Below are 14,102 nucleotides of genomic sequence, written 5' to 3'. Positions count from 1 at the left end.
CCTGCAGAAATACTGAGCCATGCTGCCTTTATAGGGTAATTGAGGTGTTGAGTTCAAAAGGGGGACATGTCACTCAACAATAGTTTTGAGATATGTTGAAAAAACTGTATAATCTTGAATAGTATTATTCCCTAGTGTTATAGTTATTCCCACATGCTCCTCAGGAAGAATACAATCTTATACGAAAACCTGTAATCACAGAATAAAGGCAAATAATAGAAAAAAGCAATATAAATGACTGACTTACCCCCTTTTTGATATAAGAAAGATTGTTTTGTTGTAAATACTGTGTAACTAAAAAAGGCATCTTTTTAACCAAAATATTTTTTTATCATCTGAACATGTTCATACACACTTATATTTGTATAAACATTCATAATTGAACAATACATCTCGAAATAGACAATATAATGGATGTTAGCATCCTTGTTACCACCCTTGCTTGTAATACAGAAGAGTTAATTCCACAGTTTTTACTTATTAAACAATCCTGTTTATTTTGACACACACATATGTTAATAAACTTGTCACTCTTTATCATTGTACCAAATGTCACTTCCAGATTCATTGTCTTCCTCTCCAACAGTCACCTTATTGATGACACATTTCTTTAAAATATCAAAATACTCTCAAAACTGCAAAGGGATAATATCAACCACGCGTGAAACATCTTGTAGTTTCTCAGGTGTCGGAGGAGTGATGTCCATATATACTTTCAGCACATTATGAAAATGAGGGACTATCCCAGTCTTAACCAGAATACTTCACTATTCCACCGCTACTGAGTGAAAGAGAGATGCGTTTTGACTGAACGGTGTACTCAAATGTTTTGTATTGTGTAACAGTCCATTTTTCTCCTTTCACAGTTACAGACTTCTTAAAAAATGAATCTATACATTTCTGATAGTCAAGAAATGCAACTTGTGTGCACAGTTCAACATGCATATGTTTCCTTTCTTTCTGTAGTACTATGAATCAATGGTGGGGAATATACACTATGTCCTGTTTCCTTTTTAGTAATTCCTGTCGCAAGCAATAGTATGAATGTCCCTGGGTTGAGAACATGTGGAAAACACTTGAAAATCTACCACTATGAACTAAAGTGTACCAAAATCGAACCATTGTGCAACTCCTGTTCTTTCCTGTACAGGAATCTGAAAATGCATGCAGGGTTTTCCCATTAGTGGCCAAATCTTTCGTTGTGAAATCCATAAAGAGAGAAACAATTGTATTAGGATCCTTCTTTGCAGTTACTTCATTGTATGTATAGATGAAAGCTATGTTATCAGAAAATCTATGAATTCCACATATAAATAACAATGACTGCCACAAATAAAACACATCAGTTCCTGCTATGTGTGTCTTTCTTCTAAATTCATGTAAATCATCTCTGGACTCAACTAATGGTTCCATCGCTGAAGTCATTTTGAAAACTCAGAGCTGTTTACTGCATCACACGATAGTGCTGCCATTATGTCTCAAGTTCTTTCATCCAATAAAGGGACTTGTCTCTGTGGCAAGTCCTCTTTTTGCATGAAACAAAATTTCAACACTGGTTTAGAACCAAAAAATGCAGAATTGTGTGAAAGTAACAACTGCAGTAATAAATCATACACCCCAAAAATGGTGACATGTCCCATTTTTTATTTCAGTGCCTCAATTGCAAAAGTGATGCCAGTGCAGTATTATGTGTGTGAACCGACCTTTCAATTATGTCTCATAAATGTTTGATGCGATTTATGATGGATGATCTGTGTGGCCAAATCAGTCGCTTGAATTGTCCAGAATGTTCTTCAAACCAATCATGAAAAATTGTGTCCAGTTGATGTGATGCATCATTGTCTGGGAACATGAAGTACATGAATGGCTGCAAAGGGTCTCCAGTTATCCTGACATAGCCATTTCCAGTCAATCATTGGTTCAATTGGACCAGAGGACCCAGTCCATTCAATGGAAACACAGCCCATACCATTATGGAACCACTACCAACTTGTGTAGTGCCTTGTTGACAACTTGAGTCCATGGCTACAACTAATTTGGTCCCGCTATGTACTGTCATAGCTTAAGCCCACTCTACAAACTTGAATGTGAGTGACAGTGAGTTAGTCCACCAGAGACTGGATTGACTGAGCTAGTGACTGCACTAGTTACTGAATGAGGCCCTCTGGTCAGTGGCAGCAGCCTAAATACTTGTGGTGTTGGGAGGGCGTTGGCGGCATGTTGCTTGCGAGTCTGTCCCTGGCCTCTCTTGTGAAAGGCGTGATTGATCGAGCACCTACTTCATGCTACATCTTTGCCAAGTGGTGTGTAGGTGACAGCTTACACCAGCACAGAATTCTCTAATGATTTCTAAAATGGAATGTCCCATACATCTAGCTCGAATTTCCATTCTGTTTTCAAAGTCCATTAATTCCTGTCATGTGGCCATAACCACATTAGAAACATTTTCACAAGAATCGGTTGAGTACAAGTGCAGCTCTGCCAATGTCTTGCCCTTTTGTACCTTGTGTATGTGATACTACTGCGACCTATATATGTGCATATTGCTATCCCAGATTTTTGTCACCTCATTGTAAAGACTGCAGATTTGTGTGGGTGTGGTGCCGAGGAGGGGGGGGGGGGGGGGGGGGGGGAAGAGCTTCTGGTTCTGTTTAGTGAACTTTGAGTGATGCTCAGTAACATTAAAAATGTCAAATTACATTGTATGGTTGTGTGGTGTAATGGGTACGATAACAGTTTCATGCAAGAAGTTGTGAGTGTTCAAATCTCAATAGATGCAATAATTTTTTTATTTTTAAATCTTTATCAAAATGACTCTGATCATTATTTTTGTACAGTTAATTAGTAAAATGTAATTTTTTATTTCTATTCCTTTGCACGTTGTTTTAAACACCATATGAACTTTTCTTAATGTTTTAAGTGTTTTCTTTATATCATTCTTTCTCTAACTGGAATTTTTGTGAATATGTATTTAATTATAATTATCTGTTATAATATTCAATTATTTGAAAATTCTGATCCACCAGTTAAAAAAAAAATCCAAATACTCTATTTATGTTGGCTGTGCAGTGGTGAGAAAAATGTATTTTTCATTACCAGATGTACCATTTTTAAGCATTGTTATCATCATACAAACATTTAAAACATAACGTAAATAGCTATTGCACTGTGGACAAAGTAACAAGTAAATAAAAGAATGATTTGTAAGTAACGAAATTCAAACAAAATGAGTAATAGATATAATGAATGGAAAAAAGCAGGATGATAAAACAAAAATGAATACACAAAATTAATTAAAAACAAATGAAGAAATATTTCAAGCAGAAAAAGAATGATAAGAAGGAATATGAGAGCAAACAAAGAAGTTATATTATGAGTCAAATGATGTGATAAGGGAATAGAAATAAAAAAATTACGTTTAAATCTGTTAAGTGAATACAAGTGATGATCAAAGGCATTTGATAAAGATTTAAAAATAAAATTACTGTATGTAGTGAGATTCAAATCAAAAGACTCATGTGAAGCCACTATTCTTACCATTCACCATGCAACCACACTACACAATTTATCTCTTCAATGCTATTGAGTGTTAGACAAAATTCTGATTTTTTTTGTCAATTACTCACAAATAAGGGCCCATCAGGGTGTACAGCTGGGGTGTGTGATACCTGGGATCTTAACCTACATGACTGTACAGACAGTTTAAAAAAGTTGATCCCACTACTGGGGATCTCTCCTTGTTAGTAAGTGTCCACAACTGTCCACTGTTGAAGTGAATGATGTGTCATAAGCTGATGCCACAAATACCAAGTTTCATCGCCAGTTCTTAGTAGACTTGTGTCTGTGAGTTATACTTGTATGAACTGCATGTTTTTTGTTTTGTCTACATCTGATTGACTAAGTCCAATAGCTGAATGGTATCTAGGAGTCTTTTTAAATGTGTCTGCCATTCAACAACCTCCTCTACATGGTGAATACCAATTGATCCTTTCCATATTTTTGTAGTTCTTAAATCTCTACCTTCCCAACTTGATCCACATATATAATGCTCCTCAAACTAGTTGTATACATCTTAAATTTGTTCTTTTAAAACTTATGTCACATTAGAAATGCGAGAAACAACACAGCAGTAATTGTGTAACTATAACAGGGGTAATTTGAAGTACATATTGCAAAAAACTGTTCAAAGAACTGGATATAATAACTACTGCTTCTCTATATATGTATGGCATTTGGTTTAAATGTCTAATTTTTCAACTGGCTCAAAGGCACTTACTTTGGTTCAAAAATGTATCCATTATCCAGAAGCATGCATTTTCAATAACTTCCCAACAACCATAAAAACTTCAGTTCTCCATAAAACAGATTAAGAAGAGTCTGTAAGATTTGTTGGTGGCCAAATTCTCCTACTCTACTGATGAGCTCTCTAATATCACATAACATTACTGCATTGTACTATAAGACTTCTGCACAACTTCAGGACAGTAATAAGGCAAACATATAGCCCACCTTTCCCCCAGTTTGGTATTGTTTGGCTACAGTAGTTAAGGTTATTTTAAGTAGTATTCTTTCTGATATCATCTATATTCGTGAGGACCTCTCTTATGAAACAAGTAATCTAATCTGAGTATGCCATGTAGCTCTCTGTTTCATATCCACTTTCTTCTTTTCAGATCTGAATATTTGCCATTGCCTGTTGAGATAGTTTCTAATCATTTTTGCCATCTGTTTTAAGTAGAGGTATCTTCTTTGATTTCTTAACTTTTTATTCTACACAAGAGATGTGTACTGCCATAATATCATTATAGTCACTGACTGCTGTATTTATAGTCACAGAATCTAATAGTCTAGCTATAGCAGTTGCCCTTCCTTATGAGTTGTATAAGCAATTGCTCAATGTAATTTAAAGGATATATGTTTAGTACAATGTTACAAGAATTTTTATCCTGACAACTGGTACTATGTGCAAGTATTTTCTAGTCTATAGATGAGAGATTGAAATCTCTGTTTATCACTATGGCATGATCAGTGAATTTATTTGCAATGTTTCTCAGATTTTCTGTGAAGCATTGTACCACTATAACACTTATGCTAGGCAGATGACAGAAATGTGATTTCTGTTTTCAACCTAACTTTGACATTTGATCTTGATCCTGACTATCCCACTTTCTGATGCTGTATTTATCTCACAAGATATTACTGAGTTCTTAAAGGTATTAAATATGCCACCACCATTTGTATATAACCTATATATCCTGTTTATTCTACTCTGAACTTCAGATTTTACCAGTTGTGGTTTCCTGTACCAAGTGTCACTCAAAATGTTTCTACCATTTATAACTTTGTGCAATTCTGATATGAACACTGATTGCTTTATATTAATTTTCATTATGGCAAGGAATAGTCTGTAACAGAAATAGCAAAGATAACAACTCACTGTACACTTGTGGAGTTGTGTGCATAATTGCCGCATAGACCAAAAACTTTGTTGAGCTTTCAGACAGATCCTCCTTCAGAGCTAACAGAATCAACATATTTCCAGAATGAGATTTTCACTCTGCAGCAGAGTGTGCGCTGATATGAAACTTCCTGGCAGATTAAAACTGCGTGGCCCGACCGAGACTTGAACTCGGGACCTTTGCCTTTCGCGGGCAAGTGCTCTACCATCTGAGCTACCGAAGCACGACTCACGCCCGGTCCTCACAGCTTTACTTCTTATCAGCGCACACTCCGCTGCAGAGTGAAAATCTCATTCTGGAAACATCCCCCAGGCTGTGGCTAAGCCATGTCTCCGCAGTATCCTTTCTTTCAGGAGTGCTAGTTTTGCAAGGTTCGCAGGAGAGCTTCTGTAAAGTTTGGAAGGTAGGAGACAAGATACTGGCAGAAGTAAAGCTGTGAGGACTGGGCGTGAGTCGTGCTTCGGTAGCTCAGATGGTAGAGCACTTGCCCGCGAAAGGCAAAGGTCCCGATTTCAAGTCTCGGTCAGGCGCACAGTTTTAATCTGCCAGGAAGTTTCATATCAGCGCACACTCCGCTGCAGAGTGAAAATCTCATTCTGGAAACATCCCCCAGGCTGTGGCTAAGCCATGTCTCTGCAGTATCGTTTCTTGCAGGAGTGCTAGTTCTGCAAGGTTTGCAGGAGAGCTTCTGTAAAGTTTGGAAGGTAGGAGACGAGATACTGGCAGAAGTAAAGCTGTGAGGACCGGGCGTGAGTCGTGCTTCGGTATCTCAGATGGTAGAGCACTAGCCCGCGAAAGGCAAAGGCCCTGAGTTCAAGTCTCGGTCGGGCACACAGTTTTAATCTGCCAGGAAGTTTCATATCAGTGCACACTCCGCTGCAGAGTGAAAATCTCATTCTGGAAACATCCCCCAGGCTGTGGCTAAGCCATGTCTCCGCAGTATCCCTTTTTTCAGGAGTGCTAGTTCTGCAAGGTTCGCAGGAGAGCTTCTGTAAAGTTTGGAAGGTAGGAGATGAGATACTGGCAGAAGTAAAGCTGTGAGGACCAGGCGTGAGTCGTGCTTCGGTAGCTCAGATGGTAGAGCACTTGCCCGCGAAAGGCAAAGGTCCCGAGTTCAAGTCTCAGTCGGGCACACAGTTTTAATCTGCCAGGAAGTTTCATATCAGCGCACACTCCGCTGCAGAGTGAAAATCTCATTCTGGAAACATCCCCCAGGCTGTGGCTAAGCCATGTCTCCGCAGTATCCTTTCTTTCAGGAGTGCTAGTTCTGCAAGGTTTGCAGGAGAGCTTTTGTAAAGTTTGGAAGGTAGGAGACAAGATACTGGCAGAAGTAAAGCTGTGAGCACCAGGCGTGAGTCGTGCTGCGGTAGCTCAGATGGTAGAGCACTTGCCCGCGAAAGGCAAAGGTCCCGAGTTCAAGTCTCGGTCGGGAACGCAGTTTTAATCTGCCAGGATGTTTCAGAATCAACATATATACACATGTATATACTGAACGGATACACGGCCCTTTTTATCTTCATGACACTTACACTGTAGCTCTGCTGGGTGAGCAGTTGTACAAGGTAGGATGAGTGAGTGGGTAAGAGGTTTGGGAGGAGGGGGAAGAGCTAGAGGAAAGGGTAGCTGACAGGTGGGAGTGAGAGGCAGCAAACACATTGGGTAAGAATTTGGCACCTGTCACCTTGCTATGGTGTTGTTGCACACAATGATGTTGCGGAGTGGACTGGGAGAGTGTAACAGAACAGAGGAAGGGAGAGAGAGACTGTGTAGCGGAGAATATGAGTGTAGAATAATCCAAATGTGCAGAGGGAGGGTGTGGGGGCGGGATAGAGCTAGATCTGGGACCAGGGCTAGCAGAGATTGAGTCTGAGACAGTTAATGGATTGGGGGATGTGTTCAAAGAACAGTTGACAGTTCAGAGAAACTGGTATTGGAAGGGAGGATCCAGATGGACAGCCATTGAAATAGAGCACCACTGAGTAGTCAGCTCTGCTCTTGGCCACAATTTGGCAGAAGCCATTTGTTCGGGTCAGTGGTAGGTTAGTGGTATTCACATATACACTGAAGTGCCAAAGGAACTGGTATATGCATGCATATTCAAACACATAGATATGTAAACAGGCAGAATGTGAGACTGTGGTCAGCAATGCCCATATAGGACAACAAGTGTCTGGCACTGTTGTTAGATCATTTACTGCTGCTACAATGGCAGGTTATCAAGACATAAGAGAGTTTGAACTTGTTGTTATAGTCTGCACACAAGTGATGGGACACAGCATCTCTGAGGTAGCAATGAAGTGGGGATTTTCCCATAAGACTATTTCACAAGTGTACTGTGAAATCTCTGACATTGCTACAGCTGGAAAAATATGCTGCAAAAATGGGACCAATGATGACTGAAGAGAATTTTTCAACATGACAGAAGTGTAACCCTTCCACAAATTGCTGCAGATTTCAATGCTGGCCCATCAACAAGTGTTAGTATGTGAACCATTCAATGAAACATCATCGATATGGGCTTTTGGAGCTGGAGGCCCACTCGTGTACCCTTGATGACTGCACAACACAAAGCTTTACACCTCACTTGGGTCCATCAACTCTGACATTGGACTATTGATGACTGGAAACATGTTGCCTGGTCGGATGAGTCTTGTTTCACATTGTATCGAGTGGATGGACATGTACGGGTATGGAGACAACTTCATGTGTCCCTGGACCCTGCGTGTCAGTAGCAAGCTGATGGAGGCTCTGTAATGGTGTGGGGCATGTTCAGTTGGAGTGATATATGACCCCTGATACGTCTGGACATGACTCTGACAGGTGATACATACATAAGCATCCTGCCTGATCACCTGCATTCATTCATGTCCATTGTGCATTCCGACGGACTTGGCCAGTTCCAGCAGGACAATGTGACACCCCACACATTCAGAAGTCTGCCGTTACACTCTTCTGAGTTTAAACACTTCTGCTGGCCACCAAACTCCCCAGACATAAACATATTGAGCATATCTTGGATGCCTTGCAACGCGCTGTTCAGAAGAGATCTCCGCCCACTGGTACTCTTAAGGATTTATGGACAGCGGTGCAGGATTCATGATGTCAGTTCCCTCCAGCATTACTTCATACATTAGTCGAGTCCATGCCACATCGTGTTGTGGCACTTCTGCATGTTTGCAGGGGCCCTAGATAATGTTAGGCAGGTGTACCAGTTTCTTGGTTCTTCAGTGTAAAAGGCTGTGCAGAAGTCACAACAAAGCTGATATACAATATGACTACTTTTACAAGTGACTTTGTCTCTGATAGGATAGGATATACGTGTGATGGGACTTGAATTTAATATGCTGGTTACTTGCGTGGGGAAAGTCTTATACCTGGTCCTTCCAAAGGGGTATGGCAAGATGTTGGGAGCAGGTATGCCATAAGGATGGACCAGGATATTTTTTTATATTGGATGCATTAGAGGTAAGTGTGGATATGGTATGGGAAATCTGTTTGCAGGCTGTATTGGTAGGGTAAAACCTATATGTGACAGCTTTAGTAATCACTACAGATGCACCATCCACAGGTTGACAGACACTATGGGATGGACTTTTTAATGTTGAAGGGGTGGCAGGTAACAAAATGGAAACACTGTTGATGGTTAATGCACATGATAATGTTAGATGTTTCTACAGAGCCCACAGAGAGCTGGAAGTCAGTGTCAAGGAAGGTGGTACATTGGGCTGAGAAGTACCAGGTGAATTGGATTTGAGGGAAGGTTATTATGAGACTGTGGATGAATGACAATAGTGTCTTGCCCCTCAGTCAAGGTCATGAAGATATCATCGGTGAACCTTAACCAGACACATTGTTCCCATATTTATTTCATGTGATATGGGTGAAGAAATAAGGAAAATAAGTTTCCTCTCTTTATAGTTGGCACATTCCCTCATCCACATCTTCCTCACTTTCTAGTGGCCACATTCCCTTACCCACACCCACCTCCATCCCTCCCACATCACTCATTCTGCACTCATTCTCCCAATCCCCCATTCTCCCTTATCCTCTGTACAATCACTCCTGCACTTCATTGTGTGCCATACGCAAATTCCTGACCTGCACCAGGGTAAGATCACATGTGTCATGTTCCTGTCCTGTACTCATGATGCCTCCCTATGTGAGCCATCCTTCTCTCCACTCATCCCTTCCCCTGCTTGCCTCCTTTCACCAACTCCACTCAGCACAATTCCTCACCCAGGTTCAGTGTGTGTGTGAGTGTGTGAGGGGTTCAATGGTATACTGAATTGTTTCCTTTATTGCTTCCATTATTATTTTTACTTTCTTCAGTTATGGTGCAAATACTCCATAGATTAGTATGTGTGAGCAAACTGCTTGCATGTGGAACAAGACAGTAAGAATATAAATAGAAATTGCTTATCCTAACCATTTCATACAATTTCCTTTTCCTTGTGCATTGTATACTAATCCCTTGTGTATACCTCTATTTCTTTTTTGATGTCTTATTGGAGCCATATTTTACTGTTTCCTGAGAAATGCAACTGTTAAAGATTGATAGGTATCCATGTAGAAATACAGTAAACACAGGATTGAGATTTTTTACATTATAAACAACATTCTAGTCTGCTTTCTTTGAAGTTGCCTTGAAACTGCATTTATTCACTCTAGCTGCATTGTCCATAGTGAAGTCCTGCTCTGCATATTATGGTACAATCTCATGTCTCTTCTGCATGGTGTTTTAATGTCCTTAGTTACTCAAACTGGTTGCTTACAAATACTCCATTTCTGTTTGCAATGTTTTAATGGTAAAGAAATATCGTTAAAAGTTATGGCTTGTACAAATCAGTTATTTTTGTCATTCTACTTTTCTGCATCATACATTTCTTGCCAATTGTGTCTTTTGATACCCCCTCCTGGGGGACACCTCTTTTTCGTAGGCACCTTTAGTGCCAGGTGGGACAACTTGTGTGCCGCAGTGACACTGAGGGCTGTGCCGGTGATAGCACAGCTACTTGCAGGGTCTTCCAAGCTGGATGGGCCTCAATGGAGGGGCCTGATGAAGAGTGTCCCATAACTTGGGAAATAGGAGGCTGTGTTTTTCCCAGGGAGATCTGCCAGCAATGGTTGGGTAAGGGTATAGTGATCCCAGGTGTCCCAAATTTGGGACTGACCAGTGCTGCCAGATGTCCTCTACGATAAACTCTGAGCATACTTCAAGGATCATTGCTAGGCACAGTGGTGGAACATTTTATGTTCCAGTGAGTGGGGGCTTTGGCTTCATCACCTGGACTGTGATAAAGGTACATACTCTTTTTTTTTTTTTTTTTTTTTTTTTTAAATACCTCTTAACCTCAAAGTGTGCTAAATGCTGATGAGGTGAGTGGCTGTTGAGATAAACCAATATCCAACAGGCAACCTGTGGGGCACCTGCCAACCCTCGGTTGTATAAGGCTTGCTCAGGAATGGGGGGCTCTCTCTGAGTGACATTTGTTTCCCTAGCAGCTCATGGAATCACTATGGAGCAACTTAAATTAATACCTATTCCTGATGGGACAGGTGCACCCACCTAACAGAGAGAGCTTATTTGGTCAGTCAATCCAAGAAGTGTCAGATTTATAGTAACAGGGCACTAGTCTGCCAAAACGTTTTCATTGCAATCAAGAGAGCAAATGGAATGTTTGATAAGGTCTCCTCTTTCTATATTCACAAGGCATTGGAGGGCCCTTAAAATGTGTTACATGACTTTGTAATGGAACACTTCTAGTTGAAACTGCTCCTAGGTAACTATCATGCTGCGGCTGAATTGCACAACACCCATAACTTCTGTAAAGGCATGGTTACTTGCTACGATATAATGGAGATGGACCCTGAGGAGTTATATGAAGAATGGAAAAATAGGGATGCCTTGGAAGTACAACACTATATGAGGAGGGTCAATGGAACTTGGAAAAAACTGCAACATTTATTCTAGCATTCAACACTCCAGAATTACCTGAACATATTCTTTCTGGCCATATCCATCTCAAAGTCTGACCATTTGTTCCCAACCCAATGCAATACTTCAAATGTCAGAGATTGGGTCATGCCACTATGGCATGTAATGGGAGGGCTACATGTGGAAATTGTGGAAGCTCAGCTCACAAGTAAGGCTATTCTTTTACACTTCCTCCAAAATGTATAAGCTGCTCTGTGTTTCGCCCATTATGGAGCAGGAAGTATGGGGTTTATAACAAGGCGTGAAAAAGTCAGGATTTGAAAGTTATGAGACACATACCCCATGGTGACGCCAAAAATGCTTTCGAAGCTATGCCACCTGCAGTGTTTGCTACTTCTTTTGCATTGGCCCTTAAGATGCCAGTTGCCAAGTGTGATGCCTCCACATACACCCAAACCACAAATTGAAGTATGAGCACATGTATTTGTCAGAGTACCTGTGAGGAACAAGCCATACGGGAACCCGAAATCATTCGGAAGCGGTGGAAAATGGACTTGGAACCTCAGCCATATACCACTGCACTCCATCAGAAACCCAGTGAGCCATCCTCTCTACCCATGCAAGCAATTCCTCCCATCAGTTAGGAAAACGTCACAACAATAGTCATTTGAAATCAAAGAAACTGGCAGCTACACCTTCAGATTTGTGAGCGCTCTTCCTTTTCATAGTGATTTTACTATTGAGGATATCAATATCCACGTGGAGGAACCAGAGAGCTGAGAACTGTCTATTGTTCTCTCTGACCTCTTGGTTAAATCACCACCACTGAGGGAGAAGGACAAGGACAAGGACCACCACTGCTAACAATTGGCTCCCACAGGGATTTCTGTGTCACAGTGGAACTTAAACATATGCCAGTCACATTTGGAAAATTACAGCTCGTGGCCCAGGAGAGACCATTCTGCATCTGCTTACAAGAACTCATTTTAAACACACTGACACACCTGTATTAAGGGGCTACCAGCCCTACAGGAGGCACGATGTTACTGGAGACAGTACTATGGGTGGAGTAGCTGTTTTCGACAATAACAGATTAATTGACGCCACTCCTCTCCTGTCCCACTTACTGTGGTCATACAAGCAGTTGCAGTGGAAGTTCTCAGACCAGTTAAAATCACTCTCTGTTCTTGGTATCTTCCACATCATGATCCACTAAAAGCAGATGCACTGACAGAAATCTTCTTGGCACTGCCCCACTGATTTCTCCTCGTGGAAGACTTCAGTGCACTCAGTATGCTGTGGTGCTCAGCTATGACTTGCTCCATGTGTCGAACTATCGAGTGCCTTGTCCAGTCGGAGAATATGTGCCTTTTGAACTGTGGTCAGATGACACACTTTTCTACAGCTACAGGGTCATTTCAGCCATTGACCTTTGTTTTTGCTCCACAGCTTTTCCAGACTCAGTTAAGTGGGAAGTGGCCACAGATTTGCATTCCAGTGACCACTTTCCAGTGTGGATTTGTCTGCTGACTCAGATGGTGGTCAACAAGAGATTGCGAAGATGGTTGGTTCAAAGAGCACATTGGTTGTGATACAGTCAGCAGGCCATCTTTCAATAACAGGACTATGTCCAGGAGATGGTGGACCATATCACCTGTGAGGTCTAATGAGCGGCCACAGATTCCGGTCCTCATTCTAGTAACCACTTCAGATGACGGCCTGTCCCTTGGTAGAGTGATGCTTGCCATCTCATAGATCTCTTCTTTCTTTCTTGTTCTAAAGCAGAATGTGGTATGAATAAGGAAACTGATTTGATTGTCTTATATGACATTTCTGAATGGTAATAACCATTTATTGTTACTGTTAACTTTCTCCACTAGGAGCAAACTTTGCAGAAGACCACATACCACTGCTTTCTACTGAGCTGTCTGATTAGCAATTTAATTGAACCGTGAACCAGTTCGTTCTGCAAACTTTCTTATGATCCGCAGATGAATCATTTCAAAGTCAAATTGTCATGATCAAGCCATACAGTCATTCACTATCACCACTTTCCAATGACTCTGCCAATGATCTTCTACTGCCCGTGGTGCTAAACACAGGGGGAAATTCTCCCATTGTTGTGGTGAGATTTACAGTGTTACTTAGTCTCAAAACTCAACACTGCTATTGCTTGCTTTGCTCATTTTGATACTCAGATGAGCTGTGAAAACAGTAACCATTCAACTTCCTGCAAGCTGCCTGACCTACACATCAGAGACATATGTCTGAAATTGAGGCACTTTCATTACTTCGTGGAGTTAGTTCCTAATGAAGGAAATAAGAATCTGTCTGCACCTACATAAATAATTCATAAGTCACCATATGGTGCATGGTGGAGTATACTTTGTACCACTGCTAGTCGTTTCCTTTCCTGTTCCACTTGCAAACAGTGTGAGGGAAAAATGAATGTTTGTATGCCTCCATACAAGTCCTAATTTATCTTATGTTATCTTCATGGCCCTTAGGCAGAACATACATTGGGAGCACTAGAATTGTTCTGCAGTCAGCTTTAAATGCAAGTTCTCTCATCTTTTTCAATAGTACATGAATCCTTACTGCAGAAAGATAACTAGTCCAAAATTTATAAATTTCTGTTTTTTCTTGATTTTGGTTCTGAGCAATTCAATGCATTGTTTACCACAAAAAGGAAATCTATTTGCACAATA

General features: G+C 40.8%; 1 protein-coding gene across 1 annotated transcript in view; it reads left to right on the top strand.

Annotated features, from left to right (window-relative positions):
- The window catches only part of LOC124555342, an 856,442-nt gene that overhangs the window by 825,834 nt on the left and 16,506 nt on the right, over positions 1–14,102 (top strand). The window lies entirely within an intron of this gene.

The sequence above is a fragment of the Schistocerca americana genome, chromosome X, assembly GCF_021461395.2.
Source record: "Schistocerca americana isolate TAMUIC-IGC-003095 chromosome X, iqSchAmer2.1, whole genome shotgun sequence".
NCBI lineage: Eukaryota > Metazoa > Arthropoda > Insecta > Orthoptera > Acrididae > Schistocerca > Schistocerca americana.
Note: the sequence above shows the minus strand (reverse complement) of the source record. Positions and strands in the feature narration are given on the sequence as shown.